Below are 23,594 nucleotides of genomic sequence, written 5' to 3' on the forward strand. Positions count from 1 at the left end.
TCACTACGAATAAAGCTAGTGGAGGTGATGGAATTCCAGTTGAGCTGTTTCAAACCCTAAAAGATGATGCTGTGAAAGTGCGGCACTCAATATGCCAACAAATTTAGAAAACTCAGCAGTGGCCACAGGACTGGAAAAGATCAAGTTTTCATTCCAATCCCAAAGAATGCTCAAATTACCAGACAATAGATGTACAAGCTGGATTTAGAAAAGGCAGAGGAACCAAAGATCAAACTGCCAACATCTATCGGTTCATCGAAAAAGAAAGAGTTCCAGAAAAACAACTACTTCTGCTTTATTGACTACACTAAAGCTTTTGACTGTGTGAATTACAACTGTGGAAAATTCTTCAAGAGATGGGAATACCAGACCACCTGATCTGCCTCCTGAGAAATCCGTATGCTGGTCAGGAAGCAACAGTTAGAACTGGACATGGAACAACAGATTGGTTCCAAATAGGAAAAAGAGTATGTCAAGGCTGTATACTGTCACCCTGCTTACTTAACTTATATGCAGAGTACATCATGAGAAACACTGGGCTGGAAGAAGCACAAGCTGGAATCAAGATTGCCGGGAGAAATATCAAAAACCTCAGATATGCAGATGACACCACCCTTATGGCATAAGGCAAAGAACTAAAGAGCCTCTTGATGAAAGTGAAAGAGGAGAGTGAAAAAGTTGGCTTAAAACTCAACATTCAGAAAACTAAGATCATGGCATCTGGTCCCATCACTTCATGGCCAATAGATGGGGAAACAATGGAAACAGTGACAGACTTTATTTTGGCCTCCAAAATCACTGCAGATGGTGACTGCAGCCATGAAATTAAAAGACGCTTGCTCCTTGGAAGAAAAGCTATGACCAACCTAGACAGCCTATTAAAAAGCAGAGACATTACTTTACCAATAAAGGTCTGTCTAGTCAAAGCTATGGTTTTTCCAGTAGTCACGTACAGATGTGAGCATTGGACCATAAAAAAAGGTGAGCACTGAAGAACTGATGCTTTTGAACTGCGGTGTTGGAGAAGACTCTTCAGAGTCTCTCAGACTGCAAGGAGATCCACCCAGTCAATCCTAAAGGAAATCAGTTCTGAACATTTATTGGAAGGACTGATGCTGAAACTCAAACTCCAGTACTTTAGCCATCTGATGAGAAGAACTGACTCACTGGAAAAGACCCTAATGCTGGGAAAAATTGAAGGCCGGAGGAGAAACGGACGACAGAGGATGAGATGGTTGGATGGCATCACCGACTCGATGGACATGAGTTTGAGTAAACTCCGGGAGTTGGTGAGGACAGGGAGGCCTGGCATGCTGCAGTCCATGGGGTCGCAAAGAGTCGGACGTGACTGAGCGACTGAACTGTCTTTGTTCACTGCCATCTTTTAAGATGTTCTCTTCATTGCTGGTGCCTTCTGTACCACTATGATATGTCCAAGTGTGTATTTCCCATTAGCTATTCTGCTTTTCTCTCTCTGAACTTTACTCAATTTGTTGCCTGATGTTTTTTATCAGCTCTGGAAAATCCTCAGCTATTATATTTTAAAGCACTCCCTCCTTTCCCAATATTTCTCCCTCTACAACTAGAAAACCAGTGAAATACTGTCAGACCTTCTCATTCTGTGTTCTATAAACCTTAATCCCTTTCTTTTTACCCCCTTCCTTGTCCTCTGTGCTACATTCTGAAATATTTCTTCTCTCCCATGTCCAGTTAATTAATTCTCTTTAGTTGTATTTAACCTACCATTAACCCATAGTCACTGAGTGTTTCATTACAACTAATAATTTTTTATTTCTAGAAAGTTTGTTGAGGTCTTTTTCAAATCTGCTAGATTTCTCATTCCTTGCAGATTATTTTCCATCTTTTTCGTAAACACGATAAACAGCTGTTTTATGATCGCTCTCATAATTCTGATATCCGTGGTTTCTGAGGGCCGCCTTCTGCCAGCTGTCTCTGCTGTTTCTCACCCATGGTGCCTTGCTTCCCTGTGTACTTGGTTATATTTGACTGTGGGCTAAACCTCTGGAAGACTATGTGTGGCAATCCCTAGGACCTAAGACTCAAATATAGTCTACATGAGAGGTCTTTTATTTGCTTCTCCCAAGCACCTAGAACCACTTTAAATTCACAACTTGAGGCGAGGCCTGTACCACAGGTGACACTGAATATGAGCTGCAATCAAGAAGAGAGAAGACCTCTGGCTAGGAACAGGCGTTTTTCTCAGCTCCCAGGCAACTATTCTTGCACCCTCCTATGAGCAAGAGCATGGGAAGGACTTCAATCTTGGTTTAACCATACTCTACAGACACAGTCCTTAGGAGTCAATTTTATAGGGAAAGAATTTCCATTAGACTCAACTCCTCCCTTTCAGCCTAACTAGGTTATAATTTCTATACCCTGTGCCTTATAAGGCCTTCAAAATCAAAGTAAAAGTTCCCTAGAATAGTTTTAATATTCTGTTTTCAATTCTCTGAATTCCTACTTTCATGAAGATCTTGAGCTGGTAATTTCTTACTCTCATGTCAGCTTTTTAAAAAGGGGGGGGGGGGGAACCTGTTTCCCAGCATTTCTAATTCTTTTCAAGGCACTGTTTTGTTCATATAACCTAGCTGAACATTATCCTGTTTTCAGTTTTCATAGGTTTCACAGTTTTATATTTCAATCACTACAAGGTTCACTTTGTGGGAACCTGTAACACTGAATCCTGAAGCCGAGGAGCAGCCTGTCTCTGTCCACTTTGGTTCTCTGGTTGTCAAGGACAGGACTTGACGGACTCTAAACCATGTCAACTCCATTTTATTAGAAGACAATTAAGAGATGGAGATGATTCTGACATTAATTCCCCATACATCTTAGTTGCTAAGGAATTTATTGGCCTACTGATTTTTCCCCACCAGCAATATGTACAAGATACAAAAATTCTGTATTTGAAACTACTGGAAGATTGACCAAAGATGTAAGAACATAACAGATAAGGAGAAGTGAGTTCACTCTTATTTCTGCTAAGAAACAAAATCCTAAAGAAAAGACTAACATATGGAGCTAAACAAAAATGTAATAATTCCTCATAAAAATTTTTTAAATGATAAGCAAAATTGAAAGACAAAACATATTTATACGTAAAATCTATAGCACACAAAAAGCTCTTGAAAATCAGTAACAAACATCCCCCCCAAAGTGAACAAGGAGCGTAAATAGTCATTAAAGGAATTATAATAAAAAGAACCTATCAACTTTTGCCAACAGGTTAGCCAAAAACAATGATTTACAAGTCCTTTTGGTAGCAAAATAATGGGCAAATGTAATTTATACCCTGAACTAAAAACTGGGATACAAAATAATATTACCTATTAGGCAGTTTGGCTATAGGTATCAAAATCTAAATTACACATAGATACAACAATCTCATTTCTAAAACATACGTAGAAATATATCAGTGTATGAAGACTTCTGAAAATTTTTTAAAACATTTTAAAATTTCACTTTATATTTTATTTTTTAAATTGATATCATGGTTCTTTTGGAAGGCTGAAAGTACAAACAAATTAACTCATCCAAAATCTTTTATAGAGTTTTTCTTTTTTAGGTCTATATAGTAGACCCCAATTCCCAAAAAGAGTAGTACCAAAGAATGTGCTAACCATCGGAAATGCTAGGAAGGTCATATTTAAAATCTTGCATGCTAGGCTTCAGCATTATGTGAACCAAGAACTTCCAGATGTCCAAGCAGGGTTTAGAAAAGAAAGAACAATAAGAGATCAAACTGCCAACGTTTGTTGGATTATAGAGAAAGCAAGGGAATTTCAGAAAAACATCTCTCTCTGCTTCATGGACTACGCTAAAGCCTTTGACTGTGTGGATCATGAGAAACTGTGAAAAGCTCTTAGAGAGATGGGAACATCAGACCACCTTACCTGTCTCCTGAGAAACCTGTATGAGGTCAAGAAGCAACAGTCAGAACCCTGCATGAACAACTGACTGGTTCAGGATTGAGAAAGAAGTACGACAGGGCTGTCTGCTGTCAGCCTGTTTATGTTACCTATACACTGAGCGCATCAGGAGAAATGCCAGGCTGGATGAGTTACAAGCTGGAGTCAAGACAGGCGGGAAGAACAGCAACAACCGCAGATATGCAGATGACACCACTCTAATGGCAGAAAGCCAAGAGGAGCTAAAGAGCTTCTTGATGAGGGTAAGGAGGACAGTGAAAGAGCCGGCTTAAGAATAAATACTTTAAAAAGAACTAAGATCATGGCATCCGGCCCCAATACTGCATGGCAAATAGGGGGAGAAAAGGTGGACACAGTGACAGATTTCCTCTTCTTGGGCTCCGAAATCACTGCGGATGGTGACTACAGCCATGAATCAGAAGACGACTGCTTCTCGGCAGGAAAGCAATGACAAACCGAGACGGTGTATTGAAAAGCAGAGACGTTACTCTGCCGACAAAGGTCCACACAGTCAAGGCCACTGGGTCTTCCCAGTGGTCACATACAGTTGGGAAAGCCGGACTGTAAAGAAGGCAGAATGCCAAAGAACTGACACATTTGAACCGTGCTGCTGGAGAAGACTCCTGAAAGCCCCGTGGACAGCAGGGAGACCAAACCAGTAGGGAAATCAACCCTGAATATTGACTAGAAGGACTGATGCTGAAGCTGAAGCTCCAGTATTTTGGTCATTTGATGCGCACAGACGACTCACTGGAAAGGCCCCTGATGCTGGGAAAGACTGAGGGCAGAAGAAGAAGAGGGCTTCAGAGGATGAGATGGCTGGAGGGCATCACGGATGCAACGAACATGAACTCTGGCAAACTCTGGGAGATGGTGAGGCCTGGCACGCTGCAGTCCATGGAGTCGCAAAGTCAGACACGACTGGGCGGCTGGACAACAACAAGGTAGATTAATTAAACATGGTCACAAATTTTTTGTCACCTTCTCCACCAGGATATGGAATTTAATCCTCCTCCCACTGAATCAGGGCTATTGTCTACTTAACCAATAGAACACAGGAGAAGTAACGCTCATCAATTTTAAGCCTAATTTTTAAAAGCACTGGCTGCTTGCACTTCCTTCCTTTTAGAATGCTTGTTCCTGGGACACTCACTCTCAGAGCCTACAAGCCACACCAGGCCACACACAGAGGCCTCACGGCAGTGCTTGATCAACAGCCCTCCTTTAGCTCCCAAACAGCAGCCATCGTCAACGGCCAGCCTTGTGAGTGAGCCAGCTTAGACGTGGAAACTATGACCTCCAATGAGCAGACACCAAGTGACAGAGATAAGCCCCCCCTACCAAATCCTTTACTAATTACAAAATCATGAGTAAATAAACGTTACTGTCGTCTTAAGCCAGTCAGGTTTGGAGTAGCTTATCATACAGCAGTAATAACTGCAACAACCTCTTACTCACTGCTCTATTTTCAGCACCTAGACCAGTACCTGTTACAGGACGTCTCCTGTTAATAGACACAGCACCAGGAGCAGGAGTAAAGACGATATGCATGGCCTTGGAGCTCACGGAGCACTCAAAGGGAGACACAGGCTATTAGGTAAAAAGACAATCCTAATACACAACAAATTTTATAGAACAGTACAGGTTATTTGGCCAAACAGGAAGGGCACAACACAGGCTTAGTGGTTTAAGGAAGCTTCCTTGAGTAGTGGCTTTTACGGACTCACTGGAGTCCGTAAGACTGAGAGAGAATATTCCAAGCTTGAGGCAAGCAAAATCATAAACAGTTGCAAAAATGCAGTTTCAGCACTTGACAAAGAAATCACAGAGTAGAGGTGAGCGGAAGGAGCAGACACAGACCGAGAAACAAGCGACGGAGAGCACAGCCTGCCCTCCGACCGGGACAAGCAGGCTCTCTGCACGTCTCACCCACAGCGGGTGGAATTCGCAGGCACCTCAGGCAGACTGCCACTGACCTGCGCCTCTGCGAACATGCGTATGGGCTGGGGGTCCTGGAGCCAATCCCGGACACTGAGGGGACTGCATTAAAGGGTTGTGCGCTGTAGTGTAAGAAAATCAGACAAGATCATCCGGCCACAGGGGACGCCAAAAGGAAACCTGCACAGACACAGGCAGAGAAGCTCTGAGGTCAAGAGACCGCACAGCAGTGCAGAAGCACTGGGAAGAGACGGTGCACTCGAGAGGCAGGAGCCAGAGCCTGGTACCTTCATGTGAGGACTGGGGAGAGGGGAATACAGTGTACCTGCCAGGCTCCTGGCTGATCAGAACTAAAGAGACAGTGATGCCCTCCAGTGAGAGAATACACGTGGCAGGAGGAGGAGGTTTTCTACAAGACGACGGTAAATTGAGTTGCAGACATACTGAAATTGAGCTTTCCCGGGCCACACAAAATGGAGTTCTCCAGGAGGCATTCAGATCCCCAGGACTAAAGCTCAGGGAAGAAATCAAGCTGGAGCGAAAGTAACAGCCTCTGCAGAACACTAGTCTCTTGCTGCAGCCTCTGGAGTCCTCATCCCCCAGCCCAGCTACATCTCTACAATTCTCCCCTACTTGACTCTACAAAGCATGCCTCCTTCATTTCACTAAGCCTTCAAAGCAGTGGTTTGATTTTATGAGGAAACCCAAGTTTAATCAAAGTCTTGCCACATCCTTTGCAAGGCAGGATGCATGAAGGCCACAGTTCAGGGCACTCTGTGGTAGTTCTCATGACGACAAGCTAGAGGGCCTGCTCTGGACGTTCCCATGACAGCACGTGTTTCTGGGTCAAAGGAAAAGGGGGGCAGGGGAGCTACTGCATGAAACAAAGAAAACAAGGTCCATCCGGAGAGTGAAACGGGAAGCCAAAAAAGCATCAGAAGGACAAAATCAAAGAGGTTCACGGAGTAAATCAGAACTCAGAAAGGGGGGCACAGAAGGAGGAGCTGGGGGCACGGCCCCATCCCGGGGTCTCCCACTCCACCTGCCTCTCCACCAACCCCGCCGTCGCTGCCTCCTGGTCTGCTGATCACTTCCCATTGGCCTCCACCACACTCGGTTTGGACAATCCCAAGCATTAGGTTGGAGAACTTTAAGTAGACCACAGAAAGATCGTGGCTTGAAAAGAAAACTCACCATAAGGAGTAGAAAATTACACACCTGACCAGAAAAACAGAAACTCGTGATGCTTGATGCTCAGGCCAACACAGTGATGTGCAGTTTGATCTCTCTACAAAAATGGTTTATCTACCTGGAGAAGTTAAGAGAATCAACTGAAAAGCTGTGATGATGAAGAGAATCAGAAAGTGACTGGTTGCAAAATACATACACACAAAACATCAACAGCTTTTCTATCTACCAGCAATTGTCTGCTTCAAAAGATACACACACACAGGAAAATTCTATGCACAGCCACAAAAAGTAAAATACCTGTGTGACTGAACAGAAGACCAAATGACGAAGTTTCTGATCTCCATGGAGAGAGAATCAGTTCAGTCCAGTCCAGTCGCTCAGTCGTGTCCGACTCTTTGCGACTCCATGAATCACAGCACACCAGGCCTCCCTGTCCATCACCAACTCCCAGAGTTCACTCAGACTCACATCCATTGACTCGGTGATGCCATCCAGCCATCTCATCCTCTGTCGTCCCATTCTCCTCCTGCCCCCAGTCCCTCCTAACATCAAAGTCTTTTCCAATGAGTCAACTGAGGTGGCCTAAGTACTGGAGTTTCAGCTTTAGCATCAGACCTTCCAATGAACACCCAGGACTGATTTCCTTTAGAATGGACTGGTTGGATCTCCTTGCAATCCAAGGGACTCTCCAGGGTCTTCTCCAACACCACAGTTCAAAAGCATCAATTCTTCAGCGCTCAGCTTTCTTCACAGTCCAACTCTCACACCCATACATGACACCGGAAAAACCATAGCCTTGACTAGACAGACCTTAGTCGGCAAAGTAATGTCTCTGCTTTTCAATATGCGGTGTAGGTTGGTCATAACTTTCCTTCCAAGGAGCAAGTGTCTTTTAATTTCATGGCTGCAATCACCATCTACAGTGATTCTGGAGGCCCAGAAAATAAAGTCTGACACTGTTTCCACTGCTTTCCCCATCTATTTCCCATGAAATGATGGGACCGGATGCCATGATCTTCGTTTTCTGAATGTTGAGCTTTAAGCCAACTTTTTCACTCTCCTCTTTCACTTTCATTAAGAGGCTTTTTAGCTCCTCTTCACTTTCTGCCATAAGGGTGGTCTCATCTGCATATCTGAGGTTATTGACATTTGTCCTGGCAAACTTGATTCCAGCTTGTGCTTCTTCCAGCCCAGCGTTTCTCATGATGTGCTCTGCATATAAGTTAAATAAGCACAGTGACAATATACAGCCCTGACGTACTCCTTTTCCTATTTGGAACCAGTCTGTTGTTCCGTGTCCAGTTCTAACTGTTGCTTCCTGACCTGCATATAGGTTTCTCAAGAGGTAGGTCAGGTGGTCTGGTATGCCCATCTCTCTCAGAATTTTCCACCGTTTATTGTGATCCACACAGTCAAAGGCTTCGGCATAGTCAATAAAGCAGAAAATAGATATTTTTCTGGAACTCTCATCCTTTTTCTATGATCCAGCAGATGTTGGCAATTTGATCTCTGGTTCCTCTGCCTTTTCTAAAACCAGCTTGAACATCAGGAAGTTCATGGTTCACATATTGCTGAAGCCTGGCTTGGAGAATTTTGAGCATTACTTTACTAGCGTGTGACATCAGTGCAATTATGCAATAGTTTGAGCATTCTTTGGCATTGCCTTTCTTTGGGATTGGAATGAAAAATGACCCTTTCCAGTCCTGTGGCCACTGCTGAGTTTTCCGAATTTGCTGGCATACTGAATGGACCACTTTCACAGCATCATCTTTCAGGGTTTGAAATACCTCAACTGGAATTCCATCACCTCCACTAGCTTTGTTCGTAGTGATGGTTTCTAAGGCCGACTTGACTTCACATTCCAGGATGTCTGGTTCTAGGTGAGTGATCACACCATTGTGATTATCAGTTTTTCCTAAATATGAGCTACAATAATGTTCAGTGCCCAAGTGGCTCAGTGGTCAAGAATCCACCTGCCAATGAAGGAGTCATGGGTTTGATCCCTGGGTTGGGAAGATCCCCTGGAGAAGGGCATGGCAACCCACTCCAGTATTCTTGCCTGGAGAATCCCATGGACAGAGGAGCCTGGTGGGCTACAGTCCATGGGGTCACACAGTTGGATACAACCTAGTGACTGAGCATGTGTAATTTCAGTGCATCACTTCTTGTCAGAAAGACTGAGAGGAAGCTTGGTGTCCAAGAATGGAGGAGTACTCACAGTCCATTCGAACAATGGAAGAATATGACGTGATGAGAAACTGTGTGGGCGAGCTACTAGAAGATCACCAATAGTAAAAACTAAATGAAAACCAAACACAATCAACAGAATACCAAGAACCATTTTCAGTTAAAGAAAATGGGAATTATCTACATGTATGCATGTTTATCTGTGTATAGCTACAATATACATACACACAACACACGATAAAGAAACTGAAGAAATCCTAAATTAGTTAAGAGAAATGAAGACTGGAGAAAGGAGGCAATTCATCCCAAGCCTTCATATACCATACCGACCAACCTATCCAAATGAGCATTCTTATCACAAGACTCTTGGACTTCATGCAGAAAAATAAGTCCAGGGCTTCCCTGGTGGCTCAGTGGTGAAGAATGCTCCTGGAATGCGGGAGACACAGGTTTGATCCCTGGCCCAGCAGATCCCACAGGTCACACAGCAACTAAGCCCTGTGCTACACCCACTGGGCCTGTCCTCCAGCGCCTGGGGATTGAAAGAACAGAAGCCCACGGACCCTAGAGCCTGTACTCCACAACAAGCGAGCAGCCCCTACTCACCGCAGCTAGAGAATGGCCTGCACAGCAGCAGAGTCTCATCAGAGCCAAACATAAATAAATAAGATGTTAAAAAAAGAAAAAGAAGTCTAATTTAATGAATGCAGCAGACAAAACCCAACAGAGTAGTACCATCTTCCATCTCCTACCAAATCCACTTTCATTCCCAAATCCAACCAAGGGTCCAGGGCAATCTATCCACTATCTCACCCCAAGACGGCAAGAGACGCAATGTCAGTAACTCCTCTTGGATTTCTGAAACTCCAAAGGCAGCATCTTGAGAACCTCTGAAGGGGCTGACTCAGTCCCCACTGGCTGTCAGCAAATGGAGTGCATGCCTCGGCAGCCAGAGCTTGTGAGCAGGCTCAGTCTTCACGCAGTGCTGAATCACCATCAATCCCATCAGAAGGCAGGTGTGCCTCCCCTGAAGAGAAGGGAGCTTACTCTTCACTCCTCTAATTATTCTGAAGACACACTATTTACAAGTGGAGACCTCTTACTTTTAGTTCAACCTTTTTATCTTACTTAGGGGCAAAATGTTTAGTAATACTAAAACATCAAACATTTCCACTAATCAATCTGTTACTTGGCTTTCTAAACAGTACTTGGGCTACAAACCTGACTTAATTTCCAGCCTCTCTCGAAACACTATAACCCTAACCCTGAAGAGAACTTTAAGAATTATCCAACAGTCCAGGTGACTTTAAATTTTCTTTTTTCCATGTGGGCCATTTCTAAAGTCGTTATTGAATTTGTTACGATACTGCTTCTGTTTTTGGTTTTGGCTTTTTGGCCGCAAGGCATGTGGGATCTCAGCTCCCGAACCAGGGATCGAACCTGCACCCCTACATTAGAAAGCGAAGTCTTAACCACTGGACCGCCAGGGAGGTCCCAGGGGATTATTTTTCATCACTCATTTTTATACAATTTCCACAGTAAGCATCACTTTTTGTAACGGGGAGGGGACCTTTTTTCTACAGTCATCTAGATTACCATACTGTGATTACTTGACCTAAGACAGTCACTCACCACAGCACTTTCTTTAGACAGATATACCACAAGTAGTTTATCATAATTATCACAAACAACAAATCCAATCAATTTTTTAAAAATAAATCATTCTTCTAAATGAAGACTTTATGACCCATAAAAGGTCAAGATCAGCATTCTTGTCAACACAAATTTATGAGAATTTACAATCATCTGTAATGACTATTTCAAATCATTTTGTTTCAAAAATTTAATCCAATAACCACCTTTCCTAGGCAATTGAGTTTTAAAAAAAAATAATAAATCTGCAATTACTAAACATTTTCATTGAGTCAACCACAGATACCACATGCAACAGAGAAAATGACTGAATGATATTATCTTTAGATGTTTTTCACTGGAACAGATTTAATGAGCAACCACTGCATGCCAGACTCCATACTAAATACTAAAGATATGAAATCCTAACACACAGACCCTATACTTGTAGTTTTGCTGGAAAAATTAATGTGTATGCTATGGACTGGCTGTTCCTACCTAAAGGAGGTTTCAAGACATACAGCATATGCAAAAAATTAACCATCTAAACTTTAAAAACTTACTTCTGATACACACATGCCACTACGGGTTTCAGATAAGGGGCTGTAGATCAGGTTTAGAGGATGCAAAGAAAGATGGATTTTATCAAGGAACCAACAAGCCAACCAAGGAAGGTAAAGTTATATCAGAGAAGCCTTCAGAAACAGGTTATCTTGTTCTGTGCTTCATAACACTACACTCGAAAATTTAAAATTGATCCTTTCACACCACCACCAAAGTTTATTATTTCTGCAGTTTTACTCCCTTGTTTTTAAAGATCTGAGCTGCCAAACCTTATTTATCCATAGTTAATTCACCAAAGGGACAAAATCATTACTATATCAATTTTGTATTTTCATCCAGAACTTTCTATTTTCTTGGCCCACACAATGTTATACCTACTACATATACAATTTCCATTAAGTTCACTCAAGCAGTCAGTCTTAACTATGTGGATATGATCAACCACTGCAGAGTAACCACAATAGAATATAATCTCTAACATTTCTATTATAGCATTAACCACATGCCAGATACTATCTAAGCATTTCAATGTATCTACAGTTGGTCCTCCATATATTCTGGCTCTGCAACTGCAGATCCAAGCAATCACAAATCAAAAATATTCAGGGGGAAAAAAAATTCCAAAAAGTCCAAAAAAGCAAAACTTGACTTTGCTGGATTCTGACAACCAGCTACATAGTTCTTACACTGTATTAGGTATTATAATCTGGAGATGATCTAAAGTATCTGGGAAGATGTGTGTGTATTACATGCAAATATTATGCATTTTATATAAGCAACTTGAGCGTTCCCAGAGTTTGGTATCCAGAGAGGCCCCAGAGCCAATGCCCTGCCAATGGTGTACGACGTTCACGTATGTAGGAGCAGCACAGGTATAGCCCACATATATTGCATAGTTTATATGTATACACACACACACACATAAACACACATGTACTCATTTATTCCTCTAAACAACTTGGTAAGGTAGCTTCTTTCACTACCCTCGCTTCAAAGATAAGAAAAGTGAGGCTCCGCCCAGCCAAGCTAACTGGCCAGCAGGGCACTGTGAGAAGCACCTGTAAAAAACAAGCGCAGGAAAGCACGCCCGACACGGATCTGCTGTTACACTGAGCTCCCTCTCAACACTCACGATTACCCCGGTTAAAGAAAATTAATGCCTTGGAAATTGGCCACAGACCCTCTCCCCACACTCTGCCTCCCCAGTTACTTTTTCCTCCCACAACTGGGCCCATTCCCAGCCTCTCAGTTCCCAAACTCTAGGACACGCACGCCCAGCACTGCCACTCGAGTGGCCTCTAAGAGCCCCTGGCCGGGTGGACGGCACCACACCCAGACCAGCGATGACATGGGGCAGTTCTCAGTGGCCTGAGACAGGAGGGGAGAAGGGACGAATGATACGCACTTCTTTACAAAACACAAACTACTCAATTTGAAATATCATTCACTATTCTGGCGTTGTCCTTCTTACCTTCTCAGCGTTAAACATGATAATGATGACCAAAGCTTATTTTCTAACTGTCCTTACTGGGCACATAAGAAGTTTGTAACCCAGTCAACCCTTCAATATTAGAATAATAAATCTACTATACATGGACGTTGGGGAGAGGAGACAGGCACTGGCAGGAAATGAAGGATAAAAGGAAAGAGACACCACTTTCACTTTTAACAATGACACACACTTAAGAGACTAGCATGGCAAACAAGCACAAACCAACCATTGCAAATTTCAATATCTTATAAAGAAAAAATTACAAGCATTGAGGCAGTTAATTTTGAGGTGGGTGAATAAAAAAAAAAAAGAGTGACAAATCTGAATTTTAAAATAAAGTCATCCTCATAGTTTTCAATAAATAGTACAATAAGTTACCTACAAACGAAAATCAAAGTCAACCTCTTAATTCTCAATAGTACTACTAGGAAAGGGGGCCTTAAAAGGGTATCACTAATTTATTTCTTTCTAAAATGCAGCAAAGAAAAGGCTGTTAAAAGCATGGACTCTAGAGTTGGTCAGAACCCCAGCTCTGTGTTGGCATATGACTTTTACTCTCTCTCTGCTTCAATTTCCTTCAAGGTTCTTGTGAAGATCAAACGAATTAAAATTCATGAAGTGCTCAGGACAGTTACCTGGCACTTAAGAGTACTCTCACACCAAACCACCCACAAATGGGCCAGCGCTAACCCCAAACTCCAGACTCACCCACCACCGGGGGGCTCAAGGACATCTTGGGCTCCAGCCCCACCTGCCAGCAGGCCAATAGCAGCTTCAGAACGACCCAGACTCCACAGCGAGCTGTGTCAGGAACTGCTCCCACCCTTACTGCTGGGCACACACCAGTTCCCAGACCCAAAGCCCTTCAACCGGAGAACACAGAACCTGGCTCCATCCAGCAGTAGCACAGGACTGGTCCCAGGAGCCCCTGAGAGCCCCAACACCACCACCAGCAGGTTGACCCAAGCTCCAAGACACCCTGGACCCCTCAGCCAGTCCCCCTGCGATATAGCACCCCTGGAACACCCCAGACCTCAAAGCTAGCCATGTCAGGAGCCAGCCCTGCCCACCAGCAGAGCCCAGTGCTAGGACCCCTGGACCCACACTCACCGGGCACCCAGCTCCACCCACCAGTCAATCAGCACTAGCTGCAGGACCTCCAGGAACCCACAGCCAGCTGTCTCATGACACAGCCCCACCAACCAGGCCAGGGGCCATCGTGCCTACCAGACACCAAAAGCAGTCAGCTCATCACCAAAGAAGGATGCACACAGCCCACAGAGGGGACGCCTAGAGCATCAGCTCTGGTGACCAGAGGGAGTGCAGGGCAGGGACACATGATGTCTCCTACAGAAGGGCTCTTCTCCAAGATGGGAACTGCACCCAACTTATCAGATACACAACAGCAGCAAACTGGGCAAAATAAAGGTGATGGCAGAACATGTTCCAAATGAAGGGACAAAATAATACCCCAGAAGAACTCAGTGAGGATAAGCAACCTACCCAAAAAAGAGTTAAGTAATGATCTTCTCCACCTAGGGATGGAACCCAGGTCTCCCACACTGCAGGCAGACACTTTACCATCTGAGCCACCAGGGAAGCAATGATTACACAGATGATCAAATAACTCGGGAGACCACTAAATAAACAGAATACAAAGTCAGAATGTTTTAACAGAGTTGGAAAATATAAAGGAGAACCAGAAATGAAAAATCCAATCACTTAAATGAAAAATACAGTAGGAGGAATAAACAGGAGACCCAATGATACAGAGAAACGGACCAGTGAGCTGGAAGTCAAAGCAGTAGAAATCACTGCCAGGAAAGTTTAAGAGACTGCTAGAAAACCATCATGGAGAAGGCGATGGCACCCCACTCCAGTACTCTTGTCTGGAAAATCCCATGGACGGAGGAGCCTGGTAGGCTGCAGTCCATGGGGTCGAGAAGAGTCAGACATGGCTGAGTGACTTCACTCTCACTTTTCGCTTTCATGCATTGGAGAAGGAAATGGCAACCCACTCCAGTGTTCTTGCCTGGAGAATCCCAGGGACAGGGGAGCCTGGTGGGCTGCCGTCTATGGCGTAGCACAGAGTCGGACACGACTGAAGCGACTTGGCAGCAGAACAACATCAAGTGTATCAACATTCATATTAAACTGGTCCCAGATGGAGAAGAGATAAGGAAGAAAATAAAATGTTTGAAAATATAATAGCTAAAAGCTTTCCTAACCTGGGAAAGGAAAGAGACATCAAAGTTAAAGCAGCATTGGGAATCCTAAATAGCATCAACTTAAAGAGGATTATACAAAGACACACTGTATCTAAAATGCCAAAAACTAATGATTAAGAGAAAATATTTAAAGCAGCAAGGAAAAAGCAGTAAGTTATATGAGAAAAGTCTGCTAAAGCTATAAGCTAACTTTTCAGCAGAAACTCTACAGGCTAGAAAGAAGTGGAACAATATATTTAAAGAGAATCAATACTCTACCTGGCAAAGCTTTCATTCAGATACTATGGAGATACCAAAAATTTTACAGGCAAGCAGAAGCTAAAAGAGTTCAGCACCACTGAAGCAGCTTTACAAGAAACCTTACAAGGACTCAACTAAGCAAAAAAAAAAGGGGGGGGGGATTACAAACTAACACATGAAGGAAATTGCAAAAGGAAAAGTTGTTGGTAAAGGCAAATAAACAGTAAAGATAGCCAATCAACCACTTATGAAGCTAGTAGGAAGGTAAAAGGACAAAAATTGTTAAAAATCAACCACAACAGTTAAGGGATACACAAAACAGAAGGATGTAAAACATGATGTCAACGTCACGAACAGTAAGCTGAGGGTTAAAAATACCGGGTTGTTAAAATGCATTAGAACCTAAAAGATCATCAATTTAAAATAATCATAAATATACGATAAAAATGTGTATACATATATAGATACAAACACATAAACCTTACCTTACTCATAAACCAAAAGTCTATTCTATATACACATGCAAAGACTCACAAAAATAACACTAAAGATAGTCATCAAATAAAAAGGAGAAAAAAAGAAACAAAAAACTTATGGGAAAAAAAAACAAACAGAAAACTACAAAATGGCAGTAAGTACACAACTATGAATAACAACTTTAAATGTAAATGGACTAAATGCTCCAATTAAAAGACAAGGAGTGGCTGAACAGACACAAAACAGGACCCATGTACCTGCTGCCTAAAAAGAGACTCATTTCAGATGTAAAGACACACATAGGCTGAAAGTTAAGAGGATGAAAAAAGGTACTCCATGCAAATGGAAATCAGAAATAAAAAAAGTTACAACCAACACCAGAGAAAGAATCCTAATGGATTACACCAATTAATGCACAACTGAAAAGAAATGGACAAGTTCTTAGAAAGGTACACTTCCCAAACAAAACAAGAAACAGAAAATATAAACGGACAAATTAGCACTAATGAAGTTGAATCAGCAACTTAAAAACTCCTGACAATAAAAGCTCAGGATCAGAGAGCTTCTTAGATGAATCCTTCCAAAAACTTCCAGAAGAGTTATCATCTATCTTTCACAAGCTATTCCAAAAAAAATTGCAGAGAGAAACATTTCTGAACCCATTCCATAAAGCCAACATTACCCGGATACCAAGGCCAGACAAAGATAACAGTTCAGTTCAGTCACTTACTCCAGTCTGACTCTTTGCGACCCCATGAACTGCAGCACGCCAGGCCTCCGTGTCCATCACCAACTCCTGGAGTTTACCTAAACTGATGTCCATTGAGACGGTGATGTCATCCAACCATCTCATCTTCTGTCATCCCCTTCTCCTCCTGCTTTCCATCTTTCCCAGCATGAGTTGGCTCCTTGCATCAGGTGGCCAAAGTTTTGGAGCTTCTGCTTCAGCATCAGTCCTTTCAATGAATATTCAGAATTGATTTCCTTTAGAATTGACTGGTTTGATCTTCCTGCTGTCCAAGGGACTCTCAAAGAGTCTTCTCCAGCACCACAGTTCAAAAGCATCAATCCTTCAGTGTTCAGCTTTCTTTACGGTCCAACTCTCAAATCCATACATGACTACTGGAAAAACCATAGCTTTGACTAGATGGACCTTTGTTGATAAAGTAATGTCTCTGCTTTTTAATATGCTGTCTAGGTTTGTCATACCTTTTCTTCCAAAGAGCGTCTTTACATTTTATGGCTGCGGTCACCATCTACAGTGATTTTGGAGCCCAAGAAAATAATTGTCACTTTTTCCACTGTTACCACCATCTATTTGCCATGAAGTGATGGGACCAGATGCCATGATCTTAGTTTTTTGAATGTTGAGTTTTGAGCCAGCTTTCTCACTCTCATCTTTCATTTTCATCAAGACAGTTTTTAGTTCCTCTTCACTTTCTGCCATAAGGCTGGTGTCATCTGCAAATCTGAGGTTATTGATATTTCTCTCAGCAATCTTGATTCCAGCTTGTGCTTCATGCAACAGAACATTTCACATGATGTATTCTCACATAAGTTAAAAAAACAAAGTGACAATATGCAGCCCTGACATACTACTTGCCCATTTTGGAACCATTCCATTGTTCATGTCCACTTCTAACTGCTGCTTCTTGACATGCATACAGGTTTCTCAGGAGGTAGGTCAGGTGGTCTGGTATTCTCTTCTCTTGAAGAATTTTCCACGATTTGTTGTGAGCCACACAGTCAAAGGCTGCAGCATAATCAATAAAGCAGATGTTTTTCTGGAACTCTCTCACTTTTTCTCTGACCCAGTGGATATTGGCAATTCGATCTCTGGTTCCTCTGCCTTTTCTAAATCCAGCTTGAACATCTGGAAGTTCACGGTTCATGTACTGTTGAAGCCTGGCTTGGAGAATTCTGAGCATTACTTTGCTAACGTGTGAGAAGACTGCAGTCGTGCAGTAGTTTGAACATTCTTTGGCATTGCCTTTCTTTAGGATTGGAATGAAAACTGACCTTTTCCCATCCTGTGGCTACTGCTGAGTTTTCCAAATTTGCTGGCATATTGAGTGCAGCAGTTGAACAGCACCATCTTCTAGGATTTGAAATAGCTCAACTGGAATTCCATCACCTCCACTAGCTTTGTTCAAAGTGATGCTTCCTAAGGCCCCCTTGACTTCACATTCCAGGATGTCTGGATCTAGGTGAATGATCATACCATTGTGGTTATGTGTGTCATTAAGATCTCTTTTTGTATAGTTCTTCTGTGTATTCCTGCCATCTCTTCTTAATATCTGGGCTTTTGTTAGGTCCATACCGTTTCTGTTCTTTAATGTGTCCATCTTTGCGTGAAATGTTCCCTTGGTATCTCCAATTTTCTTGAAGAGACCTTTAGTCTCCTATTGTTTTCCTCTATTTCTTTGCACTGATCACTGAGGAAAACTTTCTCTCTCCTTGCTATTCTTTGGAACTCACTCAGATGGATATATGTTTCCTATTCTCCTTTGCCTTTCACGTCTCTTCTTTTCTCAGTATTTGTAAGGCCTCCTCAGACAACCATCTTGCCTTTTTGCATTTCTTCTTCTTGGGGATGGTTTTGGTCACCTTCTCCTGTACAGTGTTACAAACTTCCATCCCTCAGACCCTCTTCAGACCCTCTATCAGATCTAATTCCTGTAATCTATTTGTCACTTCCACTGTATAACCGTAAAAGGTATGATTTAGGTCGTAACTGAATGGTCTAGTATTTTTCTCTACTTTCTTCAATATAAGTCTGAATTTTTCAAGAAGGAGTTCATGATCTGAGCCACCGTCAGCTCCTGGTCTTGTTTTTGCTGACGGTGTAGAGCTTCTCCATCTTTGGCTGCAAAGGATATAATCAATCTGATTTCTGTGCTGACCATCTGGTGATGTCCCTGTGTAGAGCCCTCTTTTGTGCTGTGGGAAGAGGGTGTCTGCCATGACCAGAGCCTCGTTGCTTGGCCAGCAGCACCGCCTCTCCAGTCCATGGCCGCTGGACCGGGTCCTCCACGCAGTTCCCCGGCACAGACGTTCTTATCACCACCACGCCGCGCCTCTGTGGAGATGGTCCTCAGTGAACCATGAGGTGACCACTGTCAAGCACCTGCTGGCCGAGGGAAGCGGCACAGCAGCCAGAGCCTGTCTGCCTCACTCCTGGCCAGCGTGCACCAGAGGAGCCGCAAAGTGCTGAGCAGGGGGTGGTAATCTCTGTGGCTCTAGGTCAGGTGTTATCCCTGCTTATCTGTGGGATTAGCTTGACTAGCAACTATCTGTCAGAAGATTGCCATGCCAGTACACCAGTCTTCCAGAGTTTCCTCTATTACATCCTCCTCTTCTTGGTCTATACCACCACTCTAGCTGTCAGACAAGTCAGAGCTACCAAGATGGTGGAAGGGGTATGGGCTCATCTTCTCCTGTGAGAATTCCAAAATTGTAACTAACCACTGAACAATCATCAACAGGAGAATGTTGGATCCCACCAAAAAAAGATACCTCATGTCCAAAGACAATGGAGAAGCCCCAACTAGATGGTAGGAGGGGCAAAATTACACTTATTAATAAAATGAAAATGTTGCCTAATGAATAGGAGATATTTCTAAATCATGTATCTGATACAGGGTATAATACCCAAAACTTAAAAAGAGCCCATACAATTCAGTATCTAAAAGCAAACAACCTGCCTCAAACATGTACACAAGATCTCAACAGATATTTTTTCCAAAGATGATACAGTCAAGAGGGAAATGAAAACATGTTCAACATCACTAATCATTAGAGAAACACAAAGCAAAACTACACTGAAATATCTCCTCACATCAGTCAGAACGGCTATGATCAAAAAGACAACAAATAACAAGTGTCAGTGAGGATGTGGAAAAAAAGGAACCCTTGAGGAATCCAAAAAATTAAAGGTACCAAAGATCCAGCAATTCCATTCCAGGATATTTATCTGAAGAAAATAAAAACACTAAAGGAATATTACTGAGCCATGAAAAGGAATCTTGCCATTCAAAATAATCTGAAAAGTATTATACTAAGTGCAATGAGTCAGAGAAAGACAAATACTGCATGATTTCACTTATAATGTGAAATCTAAAAAACAAATGACCAAACCTAATAAAATCAAATGAGCAAACATTTGATTTTTAACAAAATCAAAACAGAGGTATATACATACAGAGAACAAATAGGTGGTGGCAAGGGAGGTGGGACGAGGAATGAGACAGGGAAAGAGATTAAGAGGTACAAGCTTCCAGTTGCAAAATCATTTAAATGAACAGTGTGAGCAATATAGTTAGTTAATAACTATGTAATATCTTTGTAAGGTGACATATTGCAACTAGATGTTGTGTAATAGGTAACAACAGTGTTGTAGGTCAATTATACTTAAAAAATAAATTTACAGAAAGAGAGATCAAGCTTTGTGGTTAACAGAGCCAGGAGTAGAGGGACGGGGGAATTGGACAGACAAAAGACAGACAAAAGATACAAACATCCAGTTATAAGATAAATAAGTACTAGGGCTATAATGTACAACATGATAAATATAGTTAACACTGTTTTACGTTATACAGGAAAGGTGTTGAGAATAAATCCTAACAGGTCTCATTACAAGCAAAAAATTTTTTTTCTATTTCTTTAATATCTATATGAGATGATGTATGTTCACTAAACTTATTGTAATAATCACTTCATGATGTAAGTCAAATCATTATGCATTACACCTTAAATCTATATAATGTGTTAGTCACTCAGTCATGTCTGACTCTTTGTAACATCATGGACTGTAACCCACCAGGCTCTTCTGTCCATGGGATTCTCCAGGAAGGAATACTGGAGTAGGTTGCCATGCCCTCCTCCAGGGGATCTTCCCATCCCAGGGATGGAACCCAAGTCTTCCACATTGCAGGCATATTATTTACGTGCTGTTTATCAATTATGTCAATAAAACTGGGACCAAAAAAATAGTACTGTCATAATATTTAACAAGAAAAGAAACAACAGTAAAGGACGGACGAGAATGAAAATTGTAAAAATCACAGTGCTAAAAGTAGTTGATGTTATACTTCCATAAAGTCTTTCTAAACTTAAGAACCATTTTTAATGGCAATCCACTCCGGCACTCTTGCCTGGAAAATCCCATGGACAGAGGAGCCTGATAGGCTACAGTCCATGGGGTTGCAAAGAGTCGGACACAACTGAGCGACTTCACCTCAAGAACCATTTTTATGTATATGAACTATATGAAGTTACCTGTGACAACTATGATTTTTCAATTACTTTTTTAATGTAAACTTTTCAATTTCATTTTTTTAATATTTAGGGAAAATCAACAGGTGGAGACCCCAAGTTTTTCACAAGTTTGCTTCCAAGGCTCAGGCATGTGTTACTCAGCTGAGGCTGCATTGAGTAAGTGACAAAAGGAGCACACACTCATTTCGCTCACCAATAAAAGAAACTTTCATCCCAAAGAGTATGATGCAGTCTTTATGTTGACTAAAAATCCACCGACCCACTGCTGAGCAAGTGGACTTCTTCTGCGGAACACACGTGCAGGCCTGGCGACGCGGGCAGCACAGCATGCCCAGACGGAGCCTGCACTCCTCCTAGTCGAGGGAGCGCTCCCACTTCTGCCATCCCCTCCCCTGGGACCCGGACTTGGCTTTTCTGCAAAGGGATTTCCCAAAGCAAGCTCTCTCAGTTCATCCTGCCATTTGTCTCTTACCTCAAGCCACCTCTACACCAAAAGTGAATTACTAAAAGGCACTTATTCATTGATATATTTCATTTCTTAGCAAACAAGTAATATACACCCTTGCTACTCAAGAATGGTTCCTCCTCCAGGCGGAAGTAGTTTATAAGGAACATAAAATATCAAGCTGCAACACAGATCTACTGAATCAGAATCTGCATTTTCAAACAGGAGCCTCAAGGAATTCCCAGACACATTATAAAGTTTGAGAAGAACTGCTCTACAGGACTCTACAGCAAATAGCTGTAGAAAAATGCTCCAGTTTACAACTGAATTTAGAGATAAAATATGAAAACTATCAAGACATGGAATCAGAAAAGTTCCTTAAGACAATTAGTACATAAATTCTTTATCACTGGTATCAAAGGTGCTCAAAAGTTTACTTTCAACAATGCCTACACTGAATGCTAAGTCAGTATGTGTGTACAAACAGCGGCATGTTCATATTATTATATAGTGACTACACGATAATATATTGGGGCTGTATACCGTGGGACAAAGAATAAAAAAGAATGATTAGGTCTAGAAATACAACCACCGTCTGGCCCAAAGTTGTGCAACCCGCATTCTAAAATTTCAGTATTTAGAATTTGGAGTTCGCTTAACTTTCCGGAAAATTATTCCCCCCAAAAAATCTAAAAGATGTGAACTTTAAACATATATCCTGTAATCGAAACTATTTAATAGCTAGTACTGAACAAATTTTAGGTCACCTGTAGAATCAAGAAATTGTTGTAGAGGTTTGAGCTCCTTTCTCCAGGAAAGAGGAGGTGGGTGGGATGGGGTGTTACCAAAAAAAAAAAAAAATCAGTGTTCACCTTCTGCAATGTTTCTCACATCCTGAAAGGCCTCAACTTGCATGTTCCTACAGGTGAAGGAAACTTAAGTCGTACTCAAACAAGCTCACGTTTCCCTCCCGAGGTGGGAGGGTAGGGGGGAAGCTCTCCTCTCTTCTGGAGAATGCATTTTACAAGGTTTGGGGGCTCCGAGCCCGTCTGGCTTCCGGCCCGCGAAGGGACCGAAGGGTACCAGGAAATGGACCAAGGAGGAAGTGGAGCCCGGCTCGGCCGAGGCGCTCAGCCCGGTCGCACCCGAGACCCCACCGGGCGGGGAGGCGGGCGGCAGGCCGCGGGGCAGCGCCTCAGCCCCGCCGCCCCGGGGCGAGGGAGCCGCGTCTCCCGCCCCCCGCCCCCCGCCCGGAACACGCACACGCGGGGGGCGCTGCGAGGCCCCGTCGCGGCGGCGACACCTCAGGCCCGCCCGGGGGAAGGCGACGGCGCGAGGCGGGGCGGGACGCGTCCGGAGACGCTGAGGGGAGGCCGGGCGGGAGCGACTGCCCGCGGGGGCTGCACTGGAGGAGGGCGGAGGCGCTCAGGGCGCCCGAGCTGCTTTACGGCCGCCAGCGCCGCCGTCCTTTGGCGTTACCTGTGGCGCGGGAGGGCTCCCCGGCTCCTACGCCCTGAGTCCTCCTCCCCTCTCTCTCTCTCTCTCTCTCTCTCCCTCAGCCTCTGCCGGGAGCTCGCGGGACTGGCCGCGCCTGACCCGACCAGAGAGGGAACAGGGCGGGGGGGGGCGGCGGCGGGGGCCGGCAGCCACGTGACCACGCCCGCGCCGTAACGGCGGCCGCCCCCCGCCGCGCGCCCTCGGCGCGCTCCACCTCTAAGCACCCCGCGGCGCGGGCGCCCGCGCTCTAGTGCGCATGCGCCCGCCGGGCCCGCACACTGCGCGCGCGCGACGCGAGGCTGAGCGGGATCCGCGGGCTGAGCCGTCCGCCGCGGCTCTCGGCGCGCGTGCGCGGGAGGACTCGTTTCGTTTTTTTCTCCCCTTTCCCTTCCTTCCTTTTACCCTTTTATCTTCCACACCTCCGGCCGCGGTCTGCTGGCGAGCAGCTGGAGGCTGAGAATCGTCCCCCGGGCTGT

At 43.6% G+C, this 23,594-nt stretch overlaps 1 protein-coding gene across 2 annotated transcripts in view; it reads right to left on the reverse strand.

Annotated features, from left to right (window-relative positions):
- TBC1D5 (TBC1 domain family member 5) overlaps positions 1-23,262 on the reverse strand; it is a 588,062-nt gene extending 564,800 nt beyond the window's left edge. Inside the window, exons 1-2 of one of the 2 annotated variants that reach the window (XM_018053179.1) lie at positions 23,101-23,262; positions 22,494-22,540 (exon numbers count right to left, since the gene is read on the reverse strand). The gene's annotated coding sequence lies outside the window, so the exon portion shown is untranslated. The remainder of the gene's footprint in view (positions 1-22,493; positions 22,541-23,100) is intronic. The other variant, XM_018053168.1, reaches the window with a different exon arrangement.

The sequence above is a fragment of the Capra hircus genome, chromosome 1 (genome assembly GCF_001704415.2).
Source record: "Capra hircus breed San Clemente chromosome 1, ASM170441v1, whole genome shotgun sequence".
Lineage (NCBI taxonomy): Eukaryota > Metazoa > Chordata > Mammalia > Artiodactyla > Bovidae > Capra > Capra hircus.